This window comes from Danio rerio, chromosome 14 (assembly GCF_052040795.2).
Source record: "Danio rerio strain M-AB ecotype USA chromosome 14, GRCz13ab, whole genome shotgun sequence".
Taxonomy (NCBI): Eukaryota; Metazoa; Chordata; class Actinopteri; order Cypriniformes; family Danionidae; genus Danio; species Danio rerio.
This window is the reverse complement of record NC_141034.1, coordinates 17,538,092-17,550,247: the sequence shown is the minus strand read 5'-3', so window position 1 is coordinate 17,550,247 and position 12,156 is coordinate 17,538,092. Positions and strand designations below refer to the sequence as shown.

The following is a 12,156-nucleotide window of genomic DNA, read 5'->3' as shown; positions in this document are numbered from 1 at the left end:
ATATATATATATATATATATATATATATATATATATATATATATAGTTTTTAGAAGTCAAAGGTAATTGAATAGTGTTTAAATGTTGGAAAAAGAAATGGGTTTTAGACATTTTGCCATTTTAAAAAGAACATTTATGCAGAATGACTTTTCCATATGCTGATGGAATTTATTTTTTAGAATTTTATTTGTTAAACTATTTAAAAGAGGTAGCCTATGAACATATATTTTCAAATTGCAGCTTTCAAATTACTGATTATCATATACATTACAGCCTTTATTTTTTAAGTCTTGCTCTCTAAGAAAATTAAAAACTAACAAGAAAAATCTCACCAAAGAGCACTGAAAAAAAACTTTGTTTGAACTCACAATTAGCTATGATTGACTTTAATATACTGCAGAACAAACAGTTTGAGATTAATTCAGCATTTATAAGCACAGAGTAATCTGCTCATTCCATTGTGCTCATAGCTGAAACACTGGCTGATTAGAAAAAAAAGAAAGAAATCATACTAAAAAAAAAAAAAAAAACTGGCTGATTAGAAAACCACTGTTCCGCAAGTAGAAATGTTCCAAAAACAATTAAATAAACAAAAGATGAATTGATATGTGCTGTAAATAAAATATAAAATGATAAACTTTAGAAATTGCTAATAATTTTAAACTAATAGGAAAAAGGTATACACAAATATAATTTAACAAAATATTATTTAATTTAACGTAATAATTATATGAACAAAATATAATTGCTTAAACAGCCATGACATTACCACATTAGATAAAATGCTTCATAAACAGTGAGCTGTATGTCAACAAAACTCTTGCCGGCTCTTCTTACAGTCTGGTGAACAAACTGAAATTGAAATTTAGCTGTTATGTTAAATTTAAGCTTCTACGCTTGTAGTTGCAGCCACTAGATAGAGAACTAACAGATACTTTTAGAGAAAGTAAGCTAGAAAGATAGAAAACATTTTAGATCTGCAGCAGTAGAATTACTCAATAAAATGGTAATAGATGAGTGAGACCACATTCTCTGCTAGAAATGGCAATTTGTCCCTGGGTGTATGTGTGTGTAGATTTTCATCATGATTTTCTTGCTTTTAGATTTATACTTTTTGTACTGTGGTACAGTGTAGTGATGTATAAATGGAATCCAGTTTAGTGACGGATTGCTAAATTTCATCCCTGTAAAACTAATTTACATTTGTAAAATAATTTATATTAATAAAGACACCTTGACCTTGAAATCGCAATCTTATGGTCCAGACACAGGATGAGAAAGTGCCTTGCCTAATGTTTTTATCAGTGTTGTCTGTTTATCAAAGTCATGAAGATTGTCAAAGTCTGTTTCATAATTTGGTGAATTACATTTACACACTATTAAGCAAGTGACAACAGTAGAAGGTTAGTAATATTTTGCTCAAAAACATGATGACCTTGTGAGTGGAAAATATATTTAATCCCTTTCTTGTACAACTGCATTTGACAAAATTCAGAAGTGTTTTTTGCCATTTTGATTACAGGTGCCATACAGCATTGATTCAATAAGTTAAATTGTTTTCTGATATCAAGTTCAAAAATAACCCAGAAATGGTCATTTTTGACATTATGCTATTTTTTTATGCTTAAACAGTCATAGAACCAGAAGCTCGTAATGCGCATATTTGGAATGATTGTGAATATTAATGAGCTCTGCTGATGTTCTCTGAAAAAAAAAACTGCGCAGGACGACCTATACTGCCAATAGCTCCAGGCAATTAAAATGCCAATGCCACCAGGTTCCTACAATGGACCCACAGCTGTATGCCCCCCAAGCACAACTGGAAGCATTCGTCAGAATGACGACATGCCTGGACACTTGTTCTAGAGGCACACAGGCCTGTAGAAATACAGGGTCCATCCAGAGGCTGAAGACACGGTGAAACAGCAGAGTGGAGTCACCCAGTGTGTGTCCACGTGTCATGCACGTCTGGAAACCCGATAGTGAAGCCAATACTGAAGCGGTCCCATATGGAGCAACCCTAGTAGCGAGACAGCGGCTGTGGATGCCATATGCCCCAGGAGCCTCTAAAATAATATTAGTAGGACCACAGTTTACTTGTCAAACTCTCTCAGACAGGTCAGCATCACCTCGGTGTGCTCTCGGGGGAGAAAAGAGATGCTCTACACGGTGGTAGCTCTTTTCGTGGTTGACCTGAAGCCCCAGTAGGTCGAGGTGCCGAAGCACCTTGTCTCTGTGCATAATCAATTGATCTCACAAGTGAGCTAAAATCAGCTAGTCATCAAGATAATTAAGTATGCAGATGCCTGCGAGCCAAGGGGGCTGCTTGGGCACCCTTTGTGAGCTTGTGGACAACCTGCTGAGAAAGAGAGAGTCCAAAGTGGAAGACTTTGTACTGCCAGGCTTGACCTTCGATCGCAAACCGCAAAAACTGACGTCAGCGTAGAAGTATGGACACATGAAAGTGCGCATCATTCAGGTCTATTGCTGCAAACCAATCCTAAGGATGAACCCACTGGAGGATGCGCTTCTGCGTAAGCATTCTAAATTGCAGCCTGTGAATACAGCAGCTTAAAACACGCAGATCTCTGATTGGCCATTGCCCACCACTCTTTTTTGGTGTGATAAAGCACAGGCTGTAAAACCCGCTCTTCATCTCGGCTAGAGGGACTGGCTCGATTGCATCCTTTGCCAGGAGGACAGCAATCTCTTCTCACAAGACAGGGGCGGATGCAGGGCTAACCCTGGTGAAACACATGCCCATGAACATAGAAGGCTGTATCGTGAATCGAATCGCATAGCCGAGTCTGATTATAAAAATGAGCCAATGCGACAGGCTGGCCAGTGCTAACCAGACTGACAGAGCCTTTGCAAATGGCACCATCGGGACAAAAGCTGACCACCAGCGGTGGGGCAGCGCAGAGTGGGAGAGCTCAACCGGGGAGTGCTGGGGTCCCGTGGAAGAGCAGGAGGTGAGAAGTTCACTCTCACCTTGCACCCAGGGTCCTAAGCAGGGGCTGGGAGTGTGAAAGAATGGAGACCGTCCTCCCACACTCTGAGCCACTGATGAAGTGCACCGATTCTACAAGCTGGAAGGCATAGCGTCCCAGACTGGCAGTGTCTTGGCTGTGACATCTGGGGAAGGGGCAAATGATCTTTCTTTGAGGATTTTGTGCCATTGTAGTTGGTTATTTTAGTCGTTTTTTTAAAGCCGTTGGATGAAAAGACCTGCCCTCCACCTGGGAAAGAACAAGTTCCCTCTTCTCCAGATGACCTGTTTCAGGGACGCTTCACGGTCTGTTTACCAGATTCTAAGTTTCACTGTTAAAAAAAAAAACTCCAAAATGCAGCCTGTGGCATGCATAGTAATGGTTCCATGTGCAACATATCAGTTTGTGTTTTGCTTGTGTTTTGTGACCTAAATTAAATGCAAATATTGTGAGGGTGTGACCCAGGAGTAGCTCTACAGTCTGTTTTGTGTTCTGATTTGACTGTTTTGCACAGGGGTTTTAGACTGAAGGAATGTTCCGACGCAAACGGCACAAGCGTGGTAAGAGGGGAGGACTTCATGCTAGGCTAAAAAGCCGTGCTAACCGACCACCGCTACCTAGCATCTTGCTGGCTAACGTGCGGTCTCTGGACAACAAACTGTATGAGCTAAGAGCAAGGATTACATCGCAACGGGAAGTAAGAGAATGCTGCGCTCTGATTTTCACAGAAACGTGGCTCTCCGAGAAAGTCCCAGGAACCGCTGTTCAGCTACAGACCCATTCATTTCACATAGAGGATACCGGACCACAGCCTCCAGTAAGGCTAAAGGAGGAGGTGTGTGCGTGTTTATTAATAACTCGTGGTGTGGAGACGTACAGACTGTTCATAAGCACTGCTCGCCAGACGTGGAGTTTCTACAGCTGAAATGCCGCCCCTATTATCTACCAAGGGAATTTACTGCCGTGTTCATCGCCGCTGTTTACATCCCTCCGCGGGCGAACGCTACAGCAGCACTCGGCAAACTTTTCAATGTTTTCAACGCACAAGAAATGGCACATCCTGATGCGGTTATTATCGCTGCGGGCGACTTTAACCAGTGTAACTTACGGACTGTACTTCCCAAATATCACCAACATGTGAGTATTCCCACTCGTGAAAATAACACACTGGACAATGTTTACAGTAACATACGCGGTGCATACAGAGCTGCCCCCCGCCCCCACTTTGGTCAGTCAGACCACATCTCCTTGTTTTTGTATCCAGCTTACAGACAAAGACTGAAGCAAACAAACCCAATCACTAAACTGGTTAAAATCTGGAATTCACAGACAGAGAGCACCCTTCAGGACTGTTTTGCTCTTACAGACTGGGATGTGTTTAAAACTGCAGCCACCAAGGAGAACTTGTCTGTTAATGTACAGGACTATGCTGAGTATGTGACTGGGTATATCAGCACTTGTGTTGAAAACATCATACCCACCATACAAGTCAAGAAGTTCCCCAACCAGAAGCCCTGGATAAACAGCAAGGTGCGTCACTTGCTGAATGCTCGTTCTCTGGCATTTACATCAGGCAATGAGAATGAGTACAAATCTGCAAAATATGGACTGAGAAGTGCCATCAAAGAGGCTAAGAGGCAGTATAAAGAGAAACTGGATAACACCTACTCCACTGCCTCAGCTGGACAAATGTGGCGAGGCCTGCAGCACATCACAGACTACAAGAGCACCACAAATGTCACAATCAGTGCCTTAGAAAGCTTGCCTGACGACCTCAATACATTTTATGCCCGCTTTGAGTCCTCCAGCATCAACACAGAGCAGAGACACACACAAACTCAAACTTCCCAACCTGCCCTCCCCCCTCCTGTAGTGACACCAGCTGCATTACACAAAGCACTGAGAAAAATCAACCCCCGCAAAGCAGCCGGACCTGACAACATCCCGGGACAGGCCCTCAAGGCTTGTGCTTCAGAGCTGGTTGATGTTTTCACCTCCATCTTTAACCTTTCCCTTAGTCAAAGCTCTGTCCCAACTTGCTTCAAAACCACAACCATCGTCCCTTTTCCTAAAAAGAGCCCTCTGACCTGTCTGAATGATTACAGGCCAATAGCACTCACTCCAATCATTGCCAAATGTTTTGAGAGAGTGGTACTACCCCTCATTCAGAGCAGTATACCAGACACTTTGGACCCCCTGCAGTATGCATACCGGACCAATAGGTCCACCTCAGATGCCATTGCTGCTGCACTACATACTTCCCTCTCTCACCTGGAAGATAAAGACACCTATATCAGGATGCTTTTTATCGATTACAGTTCCGCATTCAACACGGTTATCCCCCATAAACTCACCAACAAGCTGTCTGAACTCGGATTACACCCCACACTCTGTGACTGGCTCTTAGATTTCCTCACTGGCAGAAGGCAATCTGTCAGGATTGGAAATAAAAGCTCAAGCACCATCCTCACCAACATCGGCACCCCACAGGGATGTGTTTTAAGCCCCATCCTCTACACTTTATTCACACATGACTGTGTCGCATCTCACAAGAACAACACCATCATTAAGTTTGCGGATGACACTGCAGTGATAGGCTGTATCACTGGGGGAGATGAGGCAGCTTATAGGAAGGAGGTGGCCAGTCTAGTAACATGGTGTGAAAACAACAACCTCACCCTCAACACAGACAAGACCAAGGAGATGATAGTGGACATGAGGAAGGAAAGGAGAACTCATCAGCCACTGTTTATTCGCAAACTTGAAGTGGAAAGAGTGAGCAGTTTTAAATACCTGGGGGTCCACATCAGTGAGGACCTCACCTGGACACTGAACACCACCCAGCTGGTCAAGAAAGCACAACAGCGGCTGTACTTCTTAAGGAAGCTAAGGAAACTCGGTCTGTCATCTAAGATCCTCAGCAACTTTTACAGCTGTGTGGTTGAGAGCATCCTGACCAACTGCATTACTGTATGGTATGGAAACGCTACTGAAAAGGACCGCAAACGTCTGCAGAGAGTGGTGAGGACTGCAGAGAAGATCATTAGGTCCCCACTGCCTTCTCTGCAGACTATCTACCATCACAGAGTCCACAAGAGAACTGCCTCCATCCTGAAAGACCCCACTCACCCACAACACGGTTTATTCACACTCCTACCCTCAGGGCAGAGGTATAGGAGTGTGAGATGCAGGACTGCCAGACTCAAGAACTCTTTCTTCCCATCAGCCATCAGACTTCTAAACAGATAACTAACGCACATAACAGTCTCTTTTTCTGCTCAGTACAACACTACATACTCCATCCCATTTTGCACTATTTTATTCTTTATTCTTTTTTTGCACATAATCCAATTGCACTAGGCACTTTTTTGCATAATAAGCACAATAAAAAAAAAAAAAAACACTGTACACTGTTTACATCTGTTTCATTACTCAAATCAGGTTTACATATTGTTTACTTTCATAGATATTTATATACTTATATTTTACATTCAATCTTCGGTCACTTCTGTGTATATATGTGTATTTATGTGTATGTTGTGTATGATGTGTATGTTGTGTGTATGACTTCACTGTGGACGGCAAAGTAAGAATCTCATTGTACAGGGAGACGTGTTTCCTTACTGTGCACATGACAATAAACAGTTTAATTGAATTGAATTGAATTCATGAGATCGGGGAAATAATTGTGTTTGAGGCTCATTTGGGTATGAGGTATGGCCACTTCCATGCACTTTTCTCTTGTTTTGACTATGCAGGGCTGGGAGGAAAAAAAATGGGACAGTTGAGAGCAGACAAATTTGGGCATCTGTTGTCAGGGGGAACAGGAATTAGTTCAGAGACAGAAGTAAGGACTGGACAGTGTTCAGATGCAACAGACACTGATTTGGGGACAGTAAGGGGCACAAGAACGATTTCAGGGGAAACCACAAATGGATCAGGGACAGGGTTCAGGGGTTGAAGCAGATACTGGACAGAGCTCTTCAGTTGAACTCTTCATGCAGCATGTAGCGACTGGAGCCTTTCTCTGAATGTGTTCAGGGGCTGAAATCTTTGCCACACCTTGTTCGAAAACTAGAGCTATTGCTGAAAAACACTCATTTCACAGCAATTGGAGACTGGAACCATCTTCTGAATACAATCAGGGGCTTAAGTTGGCACTGCACTGTGCTGTAGCAACTCTTTCTGGAGTGAAACATTCTGGAGCAGGAGTAGACTCTGGTATTCAAGCCTTCATTTAAAAGCACTTAGGGAGCCATCTCTGGAAAACACCTACAGAAGGGGCTGAAGTCAACACTGTGCTGTGCTCAGGGTCTGCCATCTCTGAAGCAGGCCCTGGGGCTGCTCTCTAAAGCAGATGCAGGCTCAGGGACAGCTTTCACTGGAGCATGAGCAGGCACTAAGACTGAAGCATTCATTGCACAGTGCTTGGACACTGGAGCCATCTTCTGAAAACACTTAAGAGGGTGAATATCCTGAATGGTGAGCACTGTACAAGTCAACATTAAAGGTGCAGTATGTAAGATTGACACTCAGTGGTTTAACTAGACATTGCCCTTTGAAAATTAAAGCACTTTTTCACCCAAGTTACCTTGTCAATCTGCAGGAACTACTGTTGATCTAGCCCCATTATTTCAAAGTGGAAAATATGTTATTCCCTCACTAATTACTCTTGCGTTACTGCAAGAACCATGTGTGATCAATTATGTGTGACGGGTCCACACTTAGATAAAAGTATCTTTATCATATGTTTACAGAACAAGCCTTATTGCCTTATGACTACAGCTCCACTGACACCCTTTTCCAATGCATTGATAAAATTAACAGTTGCATGTGTCAAAATGGTGACGCAGTGGCGCAGTAGGCAGTGCTGTCACCTCACAGCAAGAAGGTCGCTGGTTCGAATCCTGGCTGGGTCAGTTGGCATTTCTGTGTGGAGTTTGCATGTTCTCCCACGGTTTCCTCCGGGTGCTCTGGTTTCCCCCACAGTCCAAAGACATGTGGTACAGGTGAAGTGGGTAGACTAAATTGTCTTTAGTATATGTATGTGTGCAAATGAGTGTGTATGGGTTTCCCAGTGATGGGTTGCGAAGGGCATCCTCAGTGTAAAACATGTGCTGGATAAGTTGGCGGTTAATTCCGATGGGGTGACCCCAGATTAATAAAGGGACCTAAAACCCGAAAATAAAATGAATGAATGTTTAAAAATTTGAATTTTCTTTAATTAAACAAAGACAAACCTGAAGTCATTGTATTTGGGAAAAGAGATAAGGTTCTCACGGTAAATGCAGACCTTGGCTCTAAGCCAAATAACAAAAAATAAGCTGGAGTCAGAACAAAGTTTCAGTAGTCATTTCTAAGCAGTGACTAAATCAGTATACTATCATCAAAGACATTGAGGACTTGTTCATGCTTTCATCACCAGCAGATTACAAAAACGGACTTCTTACTGGCCTTCCCAAAAAGACAATCAGACAGTTGCAGCTTATGCAGAATGCTGCTGCCAGGATTGTGACCATAAATACAAAATCAGAGCACATCACACCTGTCTTTAGGTCTTTACACTGGCTCATAGTTACATTCAGAATAGATTTAAAGTATTATTACTTGTCTATAAATCACTACATTAATACATTACAGATGTGCTCACTAAATATAAACTGATCACTTAGATAATCAGGATCAAGTAAATTAGAAATTACAAAAGTTCATTCAAAACAGGGTAAATCCGCCTTCAGCTATGACAACTATGACACCCAATGCTGCAGTCAGATTCCAGAAATGATTAGAAGTGTTCCAACTTTAGGGCACATTTAAATCAAGACTCCAGATCTGCCCACTCTGCGTCAGTGCTCAGCTTCTCAACTTACACTTCTAGACACAAAATGTTATAGAATATATATATTATCAGCTTCTTAGACACACAAATGTGTTTATAAAGATATCTTCATGTTTGACCATTTTTGCGATCACCAAAGACATCAAAATAAAACGTAAACTTAAAATAAGAAAACTGTGAAATCTCACTATAGGTGGTATTTATCAGGATGATAAAAACTTTGTCTGACTCTGTTCCGTTACTCCTTCTTTTAAGCAGCTACGGTACCTGCTAAGGTCCAAGATTGTTTGTGTTTTACTCAACAATACTCAGTTTACCAGTTCAACCATACTGTAAACACTGAAAAAAACCTGAAGCTTACAGCACTTTTTTTTACAAAACACCATTTTTTGTTACTTGCATTTTTGTAAAACTTAAAAATAATTGCAGTCACAGAAAATTTTTCATAAAGTCATAAAAGAAAACATTGCATGGTAACACTTGAGTAAGTAGTAAGAAGTTAATATGAATTTCATAAGTAAAAAGTATAAATATTTCTTAATTTTATCATTAACTGAACTGAATGGAGCTCATGATGACTAATAAAATTATGAGTATAATTTCCTAATCATGCTCAGTTGTAAATTATTTATTATTAGTTATAGTAGTACTAGTAGTAGTCCTATATGTATACAAATTCAGTAAACGAGACGGATAAATATACATAAATTTGTCTTCACTGAGAACATAAATGTTAATTTCATAGACGTTAATTTTGTGATCAGTAATTAATTGGTTATTCTTTAATAATTAGTGATAGTGCACAAGTAGTTCTCAATGACAATATTTGTCTTTAGTAATTATAAAATAACTTAAAAATGTCATTTCTTGTATCATAATAAACTTGAACAGAATAAAACTCCTCTGATAAATTTTCTGAAGGGTTTTCCAAGAAGCCCTGGCTTTAACCCTGCAGGTTAATTGGTCTGCCTTCACCAATGAAGGAGGAAACCCCTAAATGTTTTTTTTTTTTTCTTTTTTTTTGTGAAGGGGGGTGAGGGGAGCAAAAGGCAACAAGACGCGCTGGCAAAGTGGGCAATCATTCCACCACGACACAGTCACTGCTCAAAATGGCCACAGACAACCTACAAGCTCCTAAGATTGCTGCCCAGAATCTGCAAGCTCTCAAGATAGCTAAGTCCTAAGTCTCTTTCTGTCATGGTTCCAGTCCAAGTTCCTGTCCCTGAAATGCCATCATCTGTGCCACAAGAATAGCCACAACCGTCTGAGATACCATAGCTGCTGCTATCTCCATAGATGCCAGACCCTCCGCCACTTCCGGAGCTGTTAGATCCTCCACCATTTCCAGAGTTACCAGATCCTCCTGAAATCAATAAATGGCCAAAGCCGCCACCAACTGTGAGTAGCAAAAATGGCTAGAGCAGCCACCTGAGTCCCTCAAATGGCTATCAGAGCTGTGCGACTTTCCAGTGCCGCCAAAGCCATGCAACTTTCCAGTGCGACCACAGCCATGTGACTTCCCAAGTGCCACCAAAGCTGTGTGACTTCCCAGTGCTGCCTCAGATCCAAGAATGGCAACCGTCAGAGCTGCAGATACCAGAACCAAGGATGCAGCTGTCTGATCCATAAATGTCTCTTGATCCTGAACCTCTGGCTCTGCCTATGTTTCCCGGACTCAGGTCTCCTGACTCACCATGGTTGTCTGAACCACTAGTGCTTCATGATTTAGAGCATCCTCACCTACTTTGGTTGTATGACTCGCCTTTGTTTCCTGACCCAGAGCCCCTAAACCTACTTCTGCTAAGGCCCACCTCCACAGCTCCACACAACAGGCCTACCTCCACTTCATGGACCTGACCCTCTGTCCCTCCCCCTGTTCCGCCTCCACTCCTCCTCCTTCCTGGATTGTATTTGGAGTGTCTGGAATCCGCTCCTAGAGGCAGGGCTCTGTCACAATCACCAGTGATTTAGCCTGCACAGATAGCTGGAGAACTACAAAACTGCCACTGATAAGAACTACAAATTCCATCATGCACCTCACACACATCAGTTCCAGTTCTCTCCCTAATTGCACTCACACAGCTAGAAGCACATGATAGGCTAATCAGATAGACGATGTAAACAGCACTCACACACAGACTTTGCTGAGTCTTGTTATCCTGTAGGATTACAAAGTATTCTTTGTCTAGTCTTACTGTGCCTTTAGATCCTTGCCTTGTTCTTTGTTAATTCTGTTTACCGCCTGCACCAACCTCTGCCTGTGAGCATGACAATGCTTTTGGATTTTCCTCATGTATCTGTCTGTTCCTGTTTGACCTTTGCCTGCCTGTCAAAGCTATCACAGCAACTGCGTTTGCACCCACATCTTTATTGTCACCCGACTGTACACTCCCTTTTTCTGATAAGCTTATGCAATCTGACTGTTTCAACAGTTTGAATTCTGTTAAAGCCTCTAAGATAAAGGGATTTTTTGAAGCCCTAATTTTCCAGACTTTCAGTTGTATCTTGTATGTATGTATGTATACACTTCAACTTCTAATCATTGCCCCTTATAACTTGTTTTGTGGTCAAGGGTTAAATTTGAATTTTAAATTAAACAGTTCAGTATTAGTTTTTAATTTTACTGCTAATTGGAATTGACAATTGAGAAATAAGACAGGTATCTAAAATGTTGGTATAAGGCCGCATAAAACTTAAATACAATGAACACTATAACTGCATTTATTTAATTAGCCAGGGACTTGAAGTCTCTGATTTTCTCCACATGTCTGAATGGGTTTCCTCAGGGTGCTTCGGTTTCCCCCATTGTCCAATGTTTTGTTAGCTAATGGAAAAATATCTAGAGAAGCGTTTTATTTAAAAATATATATTTGTTTTCAGAAATAATCAATCAAAATTAAGTGAGTTTTTCCTTAAAACAAGCAAAATAATCTGCTAGTGAGCTAAGTAAAATTTTCTTTTTGGTTTGACATAAGTGTATTTTACTTTAATTTAGATTGATAAACTCTCCTAATATTGATTTAATATTTCTGAAAAAAAATATCTAAGGATTTTTAGACATTTGAAATAAAAACAAATCAAAAACTCAAATCAAAAAAGTTTTTTTTTGAGTGTACATTTGTTGCAGATGTAATAGAAAGCACCACTTAAGCAATGGGCTCTTGCTACACACACTCACATAGAGGGCTGAGCTCCGCTAGGATGAAATTGTCACGGTTGTGGATCTATCTGTTCTTCATCTGAAGTGTCTGCGTTGTGTGACAGTTCATTATTATTTATGGTATGTGTTTCTAAGTATGTGTGCTTCTCTCTCTGTGCTTGTGTGGG

At 41.3% G+C, this 12,156-nt stretch overlaps 1 protein-coding gene across 1 annotated transcript in view; it reads right to left on the bottom strand.

The window, feature by feature from the left end:
- The window catches only part of immt (inner membrane protein, mitochondrial (mitofilin)), a 905,839-nt gene that overhangs the window by 697,351 nt on the left and 196,332 nt on the right, over window positions 1-12,156 (bottom strand). The window lies entirely within an intron of this gene.